The sequence below is a fragment of the Camelus bactrianus genome, chromosome 17 (assembly GCF_048773025.1).
Source record: "Camelus bactrianus isolate YW-2024 breed Bactrian camel chromosome 17, ASM4877302v1, whole genome shotgun sequence".
NCBI lineage: Eukaryota > Metazoa > Chordata > Mammalia > Artiodactyla > Camelidae > Camelus > Camelus bactrianus.
Window position 1 is genome coordinate 20077042 of NC_133555.1, and position 17240 is coordinate 20094281.

Sequence of the window (17240 nt, forward strand, 5' to 3'; positions counted from 1 at the left end):
TGCCTATTGATCATTTGTATTTCTTCCTTGGGGAATTGCTTGTTTAGGTTCTGCCCATTTTTAAATCAGAGTTGCAACACTTACCTTTTTTACTTTGGGTAACCCATTTAATGGGTTGGATCAAATATAAAATGGGGCTCATGTATAAATGGAGTTAGTGTACACTTGTCTCCCTTACTTCAAAGGATTGTCTTGCAAGCCGTCAAGTGGTATGTTATTGCTACTTACTTATCCCACCTTATAGTACATCAGCATGTGACAAAATGTGTTCCGTGGAACACTGGTCCTTTGAGACGCTCATGAGGAAACAGTGTTGATTTTATTTGGTCTTGGGAAATGCTGCCTGCCGTAGTTCATTCTTAAGAGATTCACAGTGGATGTTAAAAGATCTGAGTCACGCAGTAAAGAACCCTATTTAACTTTGTTTAACCTAAGGTTTCCTAAGCTTATTTGGTGATGGATCCTTTTTGTACTTGTAAAAAAACACTTATTAATGTCCCTAATACAGAGTACTTACCACAGTCATGTGGTGAGAACGTAACAGTAAGATAATTAAGAGCCAGTACAGTTAATTCTTGGGTTAAATCCCGAGTATGTCGTTTACTGATTATGTGACCTTGGAGAAGTTTATTATTCTCTTTGAAACCTCAGGTTCCTTATCTGAAAGATGGGAATATAATAAATACTGCATTAGGGTTGCTGTGAGGTTCAAATAAGTTCATATATTTAAAGTGGTTAGTAGAATGCTTGATACATTGTAAGCATTCCACGTTTCCTGTTATCATTGTGGATTTCTATGTTTATCTTTAGAAGACAACTTTGGCCTAATAATAATGAATAAGAAGTAAATATACATTTATGTTTGACCAACTTTCTCATATATGCATACTTAATCTTTGAACCCATATTAGTGAATAGGCATTATTGTTATACCCATCTTACAGATTTAGAAAGAAAGGCTAAGAAATTTGAGTATCTTTCATGAGTAGGCAGTATAGGGGAGAGCCAGGAATCAAATATGGGTCACATGCCTTTTCGACTGAATATGTCTTTCCAGTGATTCCAAATTTAAATCTGAAAGCTGTCCACTTAGGAGCTGAGAAGTTCTGTCTTTCAGAAGACAAATTTTGAAATTCAAAGATTAAAGATGAAAAGATAGGAGTTAGAAACCCCTTTATCCATTCATCCCCCAGTGGACACTTTGGTTGCTTCCATACCTTGGCTATTGTAAATAGTGCTGCTGTGAACATTGGGGTGCCTGTATCTTTTTAAACTCATATATCCAGTCTTACATAATAAAGACCATAAATGACAAACCCACCGCTAATATCATACGCAATGGTGGAAAGCTAAAAGCATTTCCTCTAAGATCAGGAACAAGACAAGAGTGTCCATTCATACCACTTTTATTCAACATGGTTTTGGAAGTCCTAGCCACAGCAATCAGAGAAGAAAAAAATAAAATAAAATAAAAGGAATCCACACTAGAAAAGAAGTAAAACTGTCACTGTTTGCAAATGACATGATACTATGAGGACTGAAGATTTTCTTAATTTTCTTTATTGGCACTCAGTTAACCAGAATTCCCCCCACACAGGCATTTTGCTTCATGAGACTGTTAGTACCATAATGATACTTAAAGATAAGTATTGTAAGAAAACTGAAAAATATGTTCAAGTGGGGGACAAAGGGAGTGATGGCAAAGAAGAATGGAAAGGCTTAATTAATACCGGTGACTTTTATTAAAGGTTCAGAGGAAGGTATAGTCAAAATTAAGACAAGCATTTTGCAGAGTAGAGAAAGCCTGTTACTTCCGTCTGTAAGTGAGCATCCAAAAAGTCAGAGAAAATTGAAAAGTGAATTTGTGGGGGAAGTTACCTACATTACACAGGTTCACGCCGGAGGGCACTCTCCTGCACAATTTTCTGAGCCATTTTACCTGATTCTAAGATCTTTGCATTTCCAGGTCTTTTAAATGTTTGTTTTCTCCAGGGCATCAGAAAGAAAATCCCTAGGGCACTTTACATTTCATGTAAGAAAGAGAATTCATTTCCCTTACAGTTTGGAATGGGAGTCCAGTCATATTCCTTATCTGGGGGCCTCTCCAAAATCTTCCCTTCCAACAAGTTCAGGGTTTGTTGGCAGGGAGACTGTTGGCCACAAAAGAGGTAAAAAGAGTAAATGAATAACTAAGCTGGTGCTTCCCCTCTTCCTCAGGGAGTGCTGAAGCATCTGTATCTCATGCTTCTCCAGGCATTTCCGAATGCCCACGGTGTTGTGATAGTGCTATTTTGTCATTGTTGTTTTATCTTGGATCCCAGTAGGCTTGCATCTTTCTGAAGACCAGTAACTGTTTATCCGTAAGTCTCAAGCAGCTATTAAGTATGTAAGTGGAGGCAAGTGGAATTGCTGCTGAATGCATAAAGTAAATTGATTTGTACCTGTAATTTGCATTTACTCTCCGGTATATTTGACACTAATGTGACTGCACCGCCATGATGAAGAGTAATTATACAAACATTTTTTGCTGACTTTGTGAGTGGCCACGTTGATTGTTTCACTCGATTTTTTAAGCTTGATGCTTAACAACAAGTTGGGAAGTATTTCTTGGTTTTGCTCAGCATCTTCATAGATTAAGTGTCCCAGACCAGTCTTACCAAATAAGCATTTGGAGAAAGGTTTTTGCTAGCGACAGGGGTCCAGCTTACTTTATCGTGAAGGAAGAAATAGAAGATTGCTCAGTTCTTGGAATTTTGCAAACATCTGAATTTGGGCAGGATTCCCCAGAATGAAATAAGAATTGCTCTTCTAAAGTGAATATAAGTGTGCTTCACATACGTAAGAGAGGACAGTCTGTTTAGGAATTTTTTGCTTAACCAATATTGGCCTAGACCCCAAACATCCTGAGCTGATGAAGTCTAGGCTCTCAGTGGCTCCATTTTTCTCTTTTGTAAAATAAATGGGGAAAGTATAGCAGTGTCCTGTGCTCAGCGGACTGCTCACATAGGCATCCATGGGGAACATGTGAAAGAAGCAGTTTAAGGGGCCCCGTTCAAGTCATACCAAATCAGAATCACTGAGGTAGAGCCTGTGTGTATCCAGTTATGGTTTAGAAGGTGCTTTACTCTCCCCTGAGATTATAGAGAAACCCTAAGGGCTTACACGGACCCAGCAGTTCTCACTAGGAAGGCCTCTCATTGTCAGCACATCGTGGTCACTGCTCTAGGACTCCTGTCCAGGACCATGTGTGGATTTAAACAGAGCAGCTCAGTCTGTTCCCCAATAGGCATGGGGTGTGAGCTCTGTGCCAAGGTTCTAAAACCCCCCAGGGCCTGATGTCTGAGGCCTTTGGCATCCACAGCTACTGCATCAGAAGTCATGTTCTTGGGAGTGGTGGTGAGCCCCTGGGCTCCCTCAGCACCCCCGCCATCACAACTGTGGACAAGCCCTGCAGCTCCCAGTACCTACCTACCTGGGCATCCTCGCCCAAATAAATCGTGCGTCTAGGTTAGGTTGGCTGGTAACTGCTGTTTTCACATCTGAAAAGCACACTCAGGCCTAGTGAACTCCTGAAACAAGAAAGCCAAGATTTGGCCAACAAAGCCTTATAACCTTTCTGTGCTGCACCTCAAGAAAAATAGCCCTTCTTTCTCTAAGCCCCATAGGTACACCAAAAGAAAGCACAATTGAGTATTTTCAGAAATGTTCCTGCCTTGCTCATATTTGAATTCACTTTCCTAATGTTTGGTTGATGCATTAGTCAGAGTACTGGAAACACAGGACTAGGATGTGGGCACAGTACAGGGGAACCACTGAAATACTCTAGTAACCCCGAGTTATTATCAGCAGGGAGCAGTTACTGCCCACTGGCCTGAAGAAGCAAGGGAAGGAGCATTTCTGGGGACCTGAAGACAAAGCAGCTGTGGGGAAAGGGGTGCTTTAACCCATTTTGTGGAGTAATGCTGCTTGGAGGACCTGGGGAAACAGATGCCCTGACCTGACTCTCTCTCACACTGGAAGCCAGGAAAGGCAAGGAGGCCTGTCAACATGGCCCAGGCTGGGTGACCTCAGAACGGGGGGCAGAAAAGGATGGAGAGTGGAAGAGGGGGGATGAAAGAGACCCAGCACACCTTCTTTCCACTTCGGTCTTTTTGCATATTAGCTGACCGTCACTGGGTACTAACCATGGGCATTAACTAATAACTAGGCATTTCATACACCTCTAGTTTAACCCTCACAACTGAGCTGTGGGATAGACACGATTATTTTAGGGATGAAAAAACAGAGAGGTTAAAAAATCCAGGTCTCTTTGATTTCAAAGGTCGTTTCATAATCAGGACACAAACTTTATGTATGGAATTGGCAGACCAAACAGCCACACTTTAGCTTGTATTTTCCAGTAGATAATATGGCTGATCCTCTAGGTCTGTACTCAGAATTAGTTGAGTATCATTTTTCTTTGTCAGTTGTTATTACAGGAGCTCAAATCTATCGGGCAGGGATGCTTTGCTTTCTCTCTTTAGCCCTTGTTCATTTTATTTATAAATTTATTTCTTAAATTGTCAACTTTTTTCAGAGTGTAACACGCAGGGAGAAAAGTACTCAAGTTAAGCACATGGCCTGATGAAATTTACAAAGTAATTCACTGTGTAACCAGAACCCAAACCAAAAAATGTAATATCCCCAATCCTGGGAATGCCACGGGCCCTCTTCTAGTACCTGGCCCCCTCCCTACTATTCTGATGTCTAAACACCATTCATTACTCTTGTCTTTAGTCCTTGTTGGGATGCAACAAGAAGATGAACATATTTATTTTATACTTAATGCAGATTTATTCATGATTTACTGTGCTAGATCACAGGACACAAACTATGGCCCATAGGCCAAATACAGCCCACCACCTATTTTATAAAGTTGTGTTAGAACATGGCCAATATCCCTACTTTGGCATAACACAGGTTTTGTTTTACCTGGACAGGGACAGTATGGATCCTCTGGAACTATAATGGATGTGCGAGTGAGCAGCCTGGCAAGAATCATTTTCAAGCACCCAGCTTCCCAGTGCCAGGTGAGGTGATCTGGAAGAACACATCTGAGTCGCTATGCAGAGTCACCCTGAACATTATTGCATGTGTCTGCTTGATAACCAGACAGCGTCTTGCTTGTTCACCTTTAACCTGGAGGCCCAGACATGCTCCTTTTCTTTCATTACCCAGGGACCTCTCCCATCAACAGCCTATGGCTATGAATTCTTTATCCCTGTGAGCTTGGCTGCCATATGTGATTCGGACAGAAGATGGAGAGAAGCCCCAGGCTGCGGTGGCAGGTGTGCGCTTCCAGGGAGTACGGTATGTTGACATTTAATATTGTTGGGAAAGGTTTTATTTCCTTTTTTGGCCCTGAGGAGTTTGCAAGGAGTGAACGTTTGGACTTGTCTGGGAAGGAGGAAACCTGCAGTGACCTTTCACTGTTGCCTGGTCCAGAACTGCACGAGAATAGATGTACAGGGGAGTCACACCTGAGCCATCAGTGCGGGCAGAGGTGCTGCCACAGAGGGGGTTCAGCCTCTAGGCCTGCTAGGGGCTAACTCTTGGGTTTTGTGGTCTGATTGGAATGTTATTTTCTTTCTTCCTTTCTTCCTTTCTTTCTTTCTTTCTCTCTCTCTCTCTCTCTCCCTCCCTCCCTTCCTTCCTTCCTTCCTTTTACATATTTCACTGAAGAGAAATGTATCCTCCCGGAGCAGATGTTTCACTTCCCTTGAGTTGGGTTTGTAGCTCTGAGAGGTTCAGTGTTAAAGCTGGTTATTAGAACAGATATCTTCAAACACTCCCTAATCACAGGCTAGGAGCCCTTCGAGCTTTGCATGTTCTCAGCACATCTGCAACAGCAGAACACGGCCTTGCCCTTCTGAGCTGCCCCCTGGAAAGAGAAAGCTTGGGGAAGTTTCCTTGGATTTTGTCTCTCCTTGAACAAGAAGTCTCAGAAAGACTGTCAACACTGATAAGAAAGGCAGAGATTTGCAGAAATTTACATTTATAGAAACCTAATTTACAGGAATTATGGATTCTTTAAACCATGGTGGCAAAACCTTCAGGCGGATTTCCACACACACCACACTACCCTATATCAGAGATGCAATCTGTCCTCTCTGCTGAGCCTGGACAAGACCTCAAACTCATTCTTAACAACACTGTATGTCTAGTAGCTAATATCAGGAAGTAAAATACAAGTTTCAGTGGATTTACCATTCTTGATTTAAGGAATCACTTTGAGTAGATGGCATATTGTGACAATAATGATAATAATAGCTAACATATACTGAGTATTTGTTCCTAGTATGCCAGATATTGTCCTACATGCTTAACATGGATTCACTCATTTAATATAAACCACATGAGTACAGACTTTGTTTGGATTATTATTGCATCATCAGTGCCTACACAAGTCTCTGGAATGTTGGGGACACAGGGCAGACTGGTGTCGCGGATGGTAAAAGAATTTACCAGAAACCAAGAGAAGTTTAAGAACAAAGGAGGGTTTCATAGGGATGCTGCTACAGGCAACAGTGGGCCACACAAGCAAGAGGTGCCTTCGTGTCCACCGAGTGTGAATGGTGCAGGGTCTTTTATTGAGGAAGGAGCTGTGTACACAAAGGGACAGGGGAACAGATTTCTGATTGGCTATAAATGAGGTAATAAGGGCTTTGGTATATGGGGGATAGTGGATTTATGACTCCAGGAAGATGGAGACAGGGGCTGACACAAGCAAGGTAGTGGAATTTATGACTCCGATAAGGAGGAGACAGGGGCTGAGACAAGTCAGCCTGACCTACGTGAGACTAGCCATTTCCCAGGGCTGTTAATCTGCTAAGGCAGACACATTAGGAAAGGGTGTACTTTGTTTTTTTGAGGGATTGCAGGTGGACATCTGAGAGCCCAGGAATGGGGCTTGCAGGGCCTCAGCAGGCACCAGTTGGCACTGCATGGAACATAGTGGGTGCTTGGTAAATCCTGGTTACTTAAATGAGTTCTAGAAATAGTCATTATTACTCTCATATTCCAGATGAGGAACCTGAGGTCCAGAGAGCTTAAATAACTCTCCTAAGTTAATAAAGGCAGGATCCACGATTTGACATTGCTTCAGTGTTTTATTCAGACTTGTAACAAACACCACGTTGCTGTATTGCTTCTCAGAGCAGCTGTGTAATATCTCTGTTCTTATTTATTAATATTTACTCATGTCCAGTTAGTTGGTTATTCAGTCTCGAGGCTTGTCTGTAATCTTTTGCTTCTATTTCTTTCAATATTTTAGAGAGCTATTTGTCTCTGAAAATAAAAGTAAATGTAGGAGTTGACATCCAAATGTCTATGGGATTTAGATAGAAGACGTGATTGAGGGAGGCAGGTCAGGTGGGGACCTGGGGCAGTGGAGAGTACACCCTCTCTGGGCAGCCACTGCTCAGCTCTAGCAGCTGCAGCTGTAGGGAATCCAGGCCAGTACTGCCAAATCTTCCCATTCTCCAACAGAAGTAGGAAAACTGAACTTCCATAGGAAAATACCAAATGAAAGTATCAATCTGAAAAATCCCGTATATAAAATGCTGACAAGCAAGGCAATTTAAAAAACAAAACAAACAACACGTTGCGAGTCAAAATATCTCTGTGGGCTCAATCTAGCCCATGGACCTGTAGTTTGCAACCTGTGAAGGAGAGTGAAATTGAAATAGAAGTGGCTTTGGATAACTGATCCTCTAGTTCTGGTTTAAGAGCATGATGGGAGACGGTTGTTAACTATTTGTTAAGATTTTAGAATAGGGGTTTCTGGGAACTAGAGCTGCGATAATGGCCGTGGCTGAATACTTTTGCCTAGTGCATCATATTTTTCAGTTTACTTCTATATGTGTATTTGAATCTCCCCAGAAGTTATTTTGATGTTCAATTACTTTGTTAATATTAAGCAGCAGGAGTCAAGATTCAGATCCTGTTCTCCCAGTTATCAACCTGGTTTTTCTTCTAGCTACACAAACCTGGAGGGGGGATGACTGACCCCCAACCTTCACAGTTCTTACAAGCCTGTGCTTTCTTATCTCATATATAGTCAAGAGGTAAAAGTCTCCATTAAGTGACAGAGCTCATGCCTAATTTCTGCTGAACGTTCGGATGGAAGAGGAACAGGACAGTCATTTGAGGATGCTCATATGAGTGTTAATGTGTGTTATTCTTGGCAGATCGAGGTTGCTGATTTACATTTGGCCCTCCCCAAATCAGCTCTAATTACAAAAATCCGAGCCGAGCAGAGTGGAGAATTAATGTAATTGTGGCCTAATCATTGTGTACATTCCTAAACACTCAGCTAACGACAAGTGGGTTTGTGGGGTTTTACTCCTCCAAGTGTAGCTTACTGCCAGCAAGAACTGAAATGTAGCATGTTTTGCATGCTCTAAGGAAACCATTTTAAATCAGGTAGATTCGAAAATCATCACATGGAGGGAGATTTTTCCGATCTCTGGTTCTGCGTGGACCCTTGGAATACCAGTTCCAGGCGGGAAGGGCTCTGGGCATTTGATGCCTTTCTGCCAGGTTGTGTATTTGACAGCTGTTCGTGGGTGTCTTTTCCCAGCCACTGGCCTGCCTACTGTCATAAAGCCAATTAGAGTCTCAGGCAATTAATGTTATTTTCCTCAAGTGCTTATATCATGTGGCACTTCGGCATGAAATCTGTGACCTTTGGAAATACAAGCACAAGAAAGCAAATAAGTCTGGCTGTGCACATCCTGTGTTCCGTTACATTATGAAGAATATGAAAATAGATGGTGGTTGCTGCATGCGGAGATGTCGGTGGGGCACTTCATGTCTCAGGGTTCCCACCAGTGAAGATAGGTGCTCACCACAAAATCCAGAGAAACCCTAGAAGGCAGTAGGTATACTGAATAGCAGTGCATTTACGTATGTTCAGCGAAGTATTTAAGAAAAGTGAAATGTGAAAAAGAACATTCAGAATGGCCTCCATAACTAATACTTTACACTAATTTGCCACATTTAAGAAGGATATTAACAAACTGAAAATGCAAACAGAAACCCTGATGTTTTAGGAAGGGCTGGAGAAGAGGGACTGTTGGATCTAGAAAGAGAAGCCTTTCAGGACAGAGGAATTATCTCTAGAAAGAGAAGTCTTTCAGGACAGGTATAGGTACCGTAAACTCTCCGTGGGAAAGCTTGACTTATTCCCAGGGATTCCTTGTAACCCTTGCTTGAGAACACTATGCCTAAAGCATAGGAGATGCTTAATAAAAATTTTTGAATGAGTTAAAAAAATGTTGGGACCAATAGTCCAAGATATTTGTAAAGAGATGAAAACATGAAAGAAGCTGTTATATGCAGTGGGTTGCTCTATGAGATGTGATCCCTGTTACCTGCTTAAGCCAGGGCTATAAACTGGTGGCCTGTGGACCATGACCTGTAGGTGGATGGGTATTGTTTGCTCATTCAGTATTTTCTTAAAGTTGAGTGTTTTTTAAAAAATTTAATTGAGGTGATTATGCTTTCTTTCTCTCTCTCCATCTGTCTCTCTCTCCTCTCTCTCTCTCTCTCACACACACCCACCCACCCAGAATCCTCCATTCTGCATTTCAACAATTGACTGGAGATGCTACTGCTCCCATTCAGTGAAACATGCACTTTTTGGTTTTGCTCAAACCCCACTTTTCCCTATTGTGTTTTTTTATCTTTTAAAAAATTTTTTTAAGTTGAAGTATAGTCAGTTTACAATGTTGTGTCAATTTCTGGTGCACAGCATAATGTTTCATTCATACATACACATATTCATTTTCATATTCTTTTTCATTATAGGTAACTATAAGATATTGAATATAGTTCTCTGTGCTATACAGTAGAAACTTGTTGTTTATCTCTTTTATATGTAGTAGTATCTACAGATCTCACACTCCCAATTTATCCCTTCTCACCCCCTTTTCCCTTTGATAACCATAAGTTTGTTTTCTAGTTGTGGTATATTTATACAATGGAATACTACTCGGCCATAAAAAAGAATAAAATAATTCCATTTGCAGCAACATGGATGGACCTAGAGACTGTCATTCTAAGGGAAATAAGCCAGAAATAGAAAAAAAATACCATATGAAATCACTGACATGTGGAATTTTTAAAAAGACACAATGAACTTATTTACAAAACAGAAACAGACTCAGAGCAGGGAACAAATGTATGGCTCCCTGCTGTGTTTTAGACTCAATTCCATTTCACTCATTGATCTTACCTTCCTTGCCCCTGGAGGTAGTTGAGCTTACCACCCTTGGCCAGATGTGATGGCTGTCCACCTCCTGGTTGTGGTAAAAGTGGTTCCTACGTTGAGAAGGAGAATGCACCAAACTTTTAACTCCAAGATGCCTTGGTTCAGTGATGAATAACCATGCCTTGTCTATCAGAATAAAAACAGTACTGGTCTAGATTCAACCAACATACAAGCACTTCCTTTCAGCCCAGCCAATCCATCTGAAAGAGCACTGCCTCCGTCACAAAATTCCCAGGCCCATATAGGTCCAGGGTGTGCCAGGTGTCCTCAGGATTCCATATCGTATCCACCGAGGTGATTAACTAAATCTGTATCTTCATTTCATCCTTTGCTCCTCTCTTTTCTTACTTACTGGTTTCCGTCCAGCTGCACACAGGTACATCTCTCTGGAGTCAAATCCAGGGGTTATAAGAAGTGGAGGTGGGGAACTCATGGAAATGAGTTTTGTCACCAGTTAGTGACATCAGCATCAGGAAGAGCTGGAACTGAGCCAGCTTACAGGGAGCTGGGAGCAGGGACTTATTTGAAGTTAAAGGTTGCCATGGTTGCACTAAATGCTAATCGCTTTTCATCATACTGGCTAATGGGTGTGGAATTTTTGGCTCAAATTCCTTTCAGCTATTCCAGGCTAGCTCCTGAGAGAGCTACAGAGTTCTGGCTCCAGCTGTGCCCCTTCTTCTTTGCGCCCTTTAAAGAGTGTGAATTATTCTTAGATACAGCCCCCTAAAATTTAGACAATGATTCACAGGAGAGTTGGAGATGCAGCAAGAGTGAAAAACAAACCACCTGCTTAGAATTCAAGGTCCAATTGTTGATAACACACCTAATCAGGTCAAATTGGTACAAAATGCTGCATGTAAGTGTCTTCGGTATCTTACAGATGCTGCATGACCATGGTGGAAAAGGCCAAGTTGTCATATTACTCATTGGGGAATGGGAGGTAGTGAAGCTTTTAGGGCGAATCTAATCTACATTCACCTAACAAGTGCTGAATAAATACCAGCAAGTCTGGAGAGGGCATTTGCCTGGAGTCACAGTATTTGCTGGGTTGAGAGGTTTGTGTTTCCACCATCTCTCAGGTGCCATAAGCTGGTGGCACAATGGCATCATTGGACACACATGTTTTGGTCCCAGAATCAGTGTCCAATATGTCAGGCCATCAAGGCAGATGGCGAGCAGGACAATGTTTCTGAACTTTCGGAAAATCTACCACTTGAGAGTCCAGCTGGGGGAATGCCTGAAATTGGAAAATAATGTAATAGAATATTTGATTTGCCACCAAAGACCTTAGCTGGGAAGACTGCCACAGTGAAATGAGGGGACAGCTTGGCCGACTTTGATCTTTTAGCCATACTCTGTTACTGCCTGTTGGTGGGCTGGGCCCTGGGCTCTCCATGGGGCCCCAAAGTGCCCTTTTACCTCTCCCTCTTCTGAACACTACACATTCACAGGCACACATTCCAGATAAGGTTTGGAGCTATAACCCCAGACTTGTAACATTAGCCTAAAAACAAAAGTCAAAGCCAGTGGTCCCTAGCTGTTACCTCAGAGGGCCTGTGGGTGGCCATCAGAGCGGATGGCAAGGTAAATGAGATGTCATTTCCATTTAACTCAATTTGCTTTTTCTCCATGCTGCCAGCTACTAGCTTGGCCTCTCTCTGAGGCCAAGTTGTCTTTTTGCGATTCACCAGAACCTTTCTGAATCTGAATACCTTGGTCCTCCAAGATTACCCTCAGTGAGCAACTCACTTGAAAGTGTCCATTCACATCCTACTTCTCAGGGTAAAGTGCCTGTCATTTCCCCCCACTCCCCAATATTCTCTGAACTTCTCAGCGTGCACCCTACTATGGAAAGTTGCTTATTTTTCTTTTTATAATTGAAGTATAGATGATTTACAATATTGTGTTAGCTTCAGGTGTATAGCAAAGTGATTCAGTTACATATATAGTTATATTCTTTTTAAGATTATTTTCTGTTATAGGTTATTACAAGATATTGAATATGGTTTCCTGTGCTATACAGTAGGTCCTTGTCATTTATCTACTTTATATATGATAGTGTCTATCTGTTAATCCCAAACTCCTAATTTATTCCTACCCTCAGCCCCTGCTTTTCCCCTTTGGTAACCGTAAGTTTGAAAAGCTGCTGATTTTAAACACCTGCAGATCTATTTTCCCCACCTAGCTAAGGGAGCACCCTTGGCAATCCTGAAATGCTGGAGAGTTAATAGTTCCAGCAGCAGCCTTCAACCAGTAACAGATGGGGAGTCAGTAGAAAATACTCCAACTTCTTTGTTCCTTGTTTGGGACAATTCTGTCAAGCTTGTTCTAAATCTTCCCGTAGTTCCTTGGTGGGGTTGATTCCAAGTGTCCACAGTGCCATCTGACTTGATAGCTGATAGCACATTGTTTTATGTGCTTCATTCCTTTCTACTTCATGTACCCACTCCCATCTTGGTGTTTCCCGATACCTCCCAAATTAATTATTTAAATGAATTATTTACATTAGAATTTTCCTCTCAGCCTCTTCTTAGGAGAGTCCAAACTAAGTCAACCTCCATGCAGTAAGGAGGTTGTGCAAGTCATTTTGTGAGATTGTGTATTTGGGGGCCTGCATTTGGCCCTGGGACTTATTTTACCAGGACTTATTGACTCTCCCTGGGAAGCATACAAAAAGCAAAGCAAACTACAGAAAACGAGGTAGATGAACATAAAAAAGGAGGAGGTTGACATCTGTTAGCATACAAAGATGGCCAGCCCATCTTTATGCTTGGTTAAGGTCTATTCCCCAGAGTGAAGTATAACTCCCAAAGAGGACAAACGGAGAATTTTCCTTTAATTTGCATAGAAAAGCTCCAGTCCTTTTGATGGCTCTTTTGGTCAATGATGCCCATTCAGTTGGGGCTGGGGTGGGATGGTGGAGGCTGAGTGCTCTTACTGGTGACCTTGTGGGTGAACAAAGGACCAACCCGGGCACAGAAAGGGGGAAACTGACTGCTCCCACAGAGCTAGTGAAGGGCAACTTTCATCTAGGTCTTCAGTGTTAGGAACTTCAGTAGTTAGAAAGGGGGAATGGGGTAGAGGGTGATAATTATTTGTTCATTCCACAAATGTGTAATTTAGTACCAGCGATGTGGCAGGAATCCTGCTTGGCAAGGAGAAGTAGCAGTGAGCAAGAAAGACAGGACCTTGCCTTCTCGGAATTTGGACTGAAGCTCTATTCATATTGAATTCTACGTAACTCTAATAGACAATAAAGTTTGGGAATAGTTATGATAAAAAATAATTTGAGGGACAGGTGAGGAGGTCACTTTCAATAAGGTGGCCAGGGGAGCGCCTTCCTGGAGTAGTAATGTTTTGGCTCAGGCTTGAAAGATGAGATAAAAACAGCCATGAGAAGAGCTGAGGGAAGAGCACCCACAAGCCATGCACCAGGAGGCTGTTTGCCAGGCCAGGCTGGTGATGTTTGCAGTCTGGCTGAGAAGCCGTATGGCCGTTCTGATAACTCATGAGGTCCTAGCCCGTGACTCCTCAAGTTCCCACCCCTACACAATCAGCCAACACTTCATTCATCCATTGATTTTCAAATTAGGCTGGGTGTGTCCTCGAGTTACTGGGGAGTTACTCGAGAATATAGTACAGGATATGCCACAGGATAAGCCAAGGGTATAGCTTTCACTTATTCATTCACTCAGTACTCATGGAGTGTCTCCTGTATGCAGGCAGAGTGCTGTACTAAGCACTAGTGTGTAATGATGAGTGAAACAGAGTCTTTGTTTCGTCAAATTGGCGGGTCACCTCCCTAGAGCATCAGCTACACACACACACACACACACACACACACACACAGATTCCTAAGAGTTAAATACAATGGTGGCAGAGGAAGGAATTAGCCCATATACTCTAGGCAATTGTTGTACTCGTTCATTACTTCTAAAGAAACTGAAATAGACATATATACCCTCCAAAGGACTCAATCTAATGGTATGCTGGTGCTAATATCCGTGGTCCGACTTTTCCGTGTATAGTATTACCTCTCAGCTGCATATCCCCCTTCTTTGCACTGCTCTGTGATGCTGGTGCTGGGCCTTGTAAGCATTTCCCTCTACTGACTGGCAGAATGTTAGCCTTTGTCAAAAGAGAACAGTGGAATGGTCCTTCAAGGCTCTAGAGGCAAGAGGTCTACCCTAGGGCTTCAGTCTCCTATTACTTCTTCTGCAGTATGGGAGCTGAGTGATCTATATGGATCAGCTCCAGGGGAGCCCCCAGGTCAAGGCTCTCACCCCTGCCTGCCCAGACCTGACAGTGGCAGCCACTTCCAGAGGCCAGAGTGGGTCTGTGCCCTCTGGCAAGTTTCTCCACCTTCCGAGACTGCATGATCTCCGGTAGCTGCACCCTCTTCCGAGAGGTCTGCACTTTGCCTTGCAGGCAGAAACTTGGGTCCTTTCTTCCTCACTGCCTGCTCTTCCTCAGCACAGAGGGAGGAGCTGCTCTTTGCTCCTACTGCTTCTGGGCCTCTTAGAATCTCTTTTCGCGCCCCCTCCCCCTTTTTTTTGGTAGTTGGCCATCTTCTCCTAGTTTACAATTCTTTACATTAACATTTTTATATTCAATTAGCCAGTGAGGTTTCTGTCTTACGGCCGGTCCCTGACTTGAGACTCAAGTCCAGGATTATGAAAACAGTTCAGTTTCGTTTGGGCTCAAGCAGTTAGGTATATTGAATGACTCCTTCAAAGTAGGAGGGGAAAAAAAAAAAGAAAAAAGATCAGTTCACTTTCTGAAACCCCGGGCTAATTTCACAGCCCTGTGTCACGCGAGGAGCCTGTGAACGATCACGTGTCCCCAGGCTTTGCAGCTCTACCACAGTGACAGAGGTGGTTAAAAATTGATGCTGCCATTCCAAAGAGCAGATTTCATTTTTCTCCCAGCTCTGGCTTGCTTCAAGGTTGAGGAAATTATTGGGATGGATAGAAAAAGATCCAAAGCAGCAGCTTAGCCCCTGAGATTTGTACACAGAAAAGTATTCCTAGCAAAGTTAGTAATGTGGGGGCGCTTCATGCCTTAGGACTGCATATTAGAGCTGGTGTGTTGTAGAAGGGACAACATGGGGGCATCTGGCAGTACTGCACAGTGGTTGAGCACGCAGACTCCTCTGGCTGCCTAGTTAAATCCGGGCTCAGCCACTTTTTGTGTGATCTTCACCAAATTACTTCACATGTCTTAGTTTCCTCATCTGTAAAATAGTGACAATAATAGGACCTATATCTTAAAAGGCTATTGTGAGACTGAATGAGTTAACATATAGGAAGTGCTAAGATGAGTACCTGGCACATCGTATGGGCTGTGTTAGCTTCCATGGCGGTGATGGTGATAATGAATGGGGTAAGTGCGAGGAAAGATAAAGGTGGACACAAGAAGAAGAAATGCTGTGAACACTTACTAAATACTGCGTTCCACGTATTTACATGCCACATCTCATTTCATCCTCTAACATGAGATGGTTTTCACACTACAGATGAGGAAGCTGAGCCTTAGACGTGTTAAGCCCCAAATCATAGTTAGCCAACGGCAGAGCCCAGCTGGGGTGGGGTGAGGGTTTTCAGCATGTCTGCCTGGCACTAGGTGGTTGCAGTGCTTCTGATTCACAGATCTTCTCTCCCTTGCCAGTCTTTCCAGGCTGAGGTCACGCCAAGCCCCTGCAGGTTTTCTTGAGAGTGAAGAGTCCCTGACTGTGGTCACTCCCACCTCAGGACACTGCTCCGTGCTGATGTCGTTGCCTGGGAAGTTTCTTCTCCTCCTCCTTACCTAATTAACTTAGCATCAGATCGTTTCCTAAGTGAGGCTGTTTAGGATGATGGAGTCTGTTTATGAGGCTAGGTAGGCTGCTTCCCAATCCCAGTGCCCTGGTGTGGACTGGCCTGCCTGGCAGATGACTTGCCTTTTTCTAATTCTACAACTTTACTTGTGACACTGCGAGTCCACGGGGCAAATACGCTGGAGCCAGAGCCTTTTCCTAATTCACCCTAAGGTTCCAGACAGCCTGTCAGTGATCTGACCTCCTTGCCCAGGTCCATTCCCCTGTTATGAGGTCTCATAGGATCCTTGACCTTGCTTTTAGAGTACTTACCACTGTTGTAATTTTTCCAACTTTTTATTGTTAAAAAATTCAAGCACGTAAAAAAATTGAATGATGAATACAAGGTACACATTTTCATTAACTACCTAGATTCCTGTATTGTTAACATTTTTCATTTGCTTTTACTGGCTGTATACCTATTTATCTTTCATTAAAATTTTGTCACAGTAGAACACCTACAGAAAAATGCACTAATTGTAAGTGTACAGCCTGATGAATGTTTTCAAAGTGAACATCCCTGTTTAGGGGGCTCCACTCTGCCCCTGTGGCTTGTACCCTCCTCACAGGAAGGGGAGCTGCATGGCAGGGGATGTGCACATTCCATGCTCTTGTCCCTATGAGTACCTGCAATTCCAGGTTTTCTGCCCAAATAGCCATCGGTGCACCTTCAGTCCCTGCTTGGTCCTCTTCTCCAGGTCTGTTTCCAAAGACCACATCCCACGAGGCCTGGCTGGCAGCCTGGGGGTTGCTTTTAACTGGAAATGAGAGCAGAGCGTGGACGTCCAGGCTGGGACATCCATACATGTTTATGAAAGGTCCCTTTGCAGTGTGGGATGGAGCCACACTGGGGGCCTTCAGTTGCTCTGTCCCAGACCCCACCATTGTTAGACAGGCTGGCCTGTGTCTTAGAGTCTCAACATTTAGGGGACATGATATTCTGCTTCATTCATTCAACTACTCATTCTTCCATCTATTCAGCAAATGTTTACTGAACACAAGCCATGCCAGACACTGGGGGCCCAGATAGATTATGCAGCAAACAGCTATAAGCATCCCAGGCAGAGATGACAT

General features: G+C 43.1%; 1 long non-coding RNA gene across 1 annotated transcript in view; it reads left to right on the plus strand.

Annotated features, from left to right (window-relative positions):
* The first annotated feature begins 4955 nt into the window (after positions 1-4955).
* LOC123615966 (uncharacterized) overlaps positions 4956-17240 on the plus strand; it is a 210615-nt gene continuing 198330 nt past the window's right edge. Inside the window, exons 1-2 of the long non-coding RNA XR_006723822.2 lie at positions 4956-5069; positions 5218-5349. This is a non-coding gene — a long non-coding RNA (uncharacterized LOC123615966). The remainder of the gene's footprint in view (positions 5070-5217; positions 5350-17240) is intronic.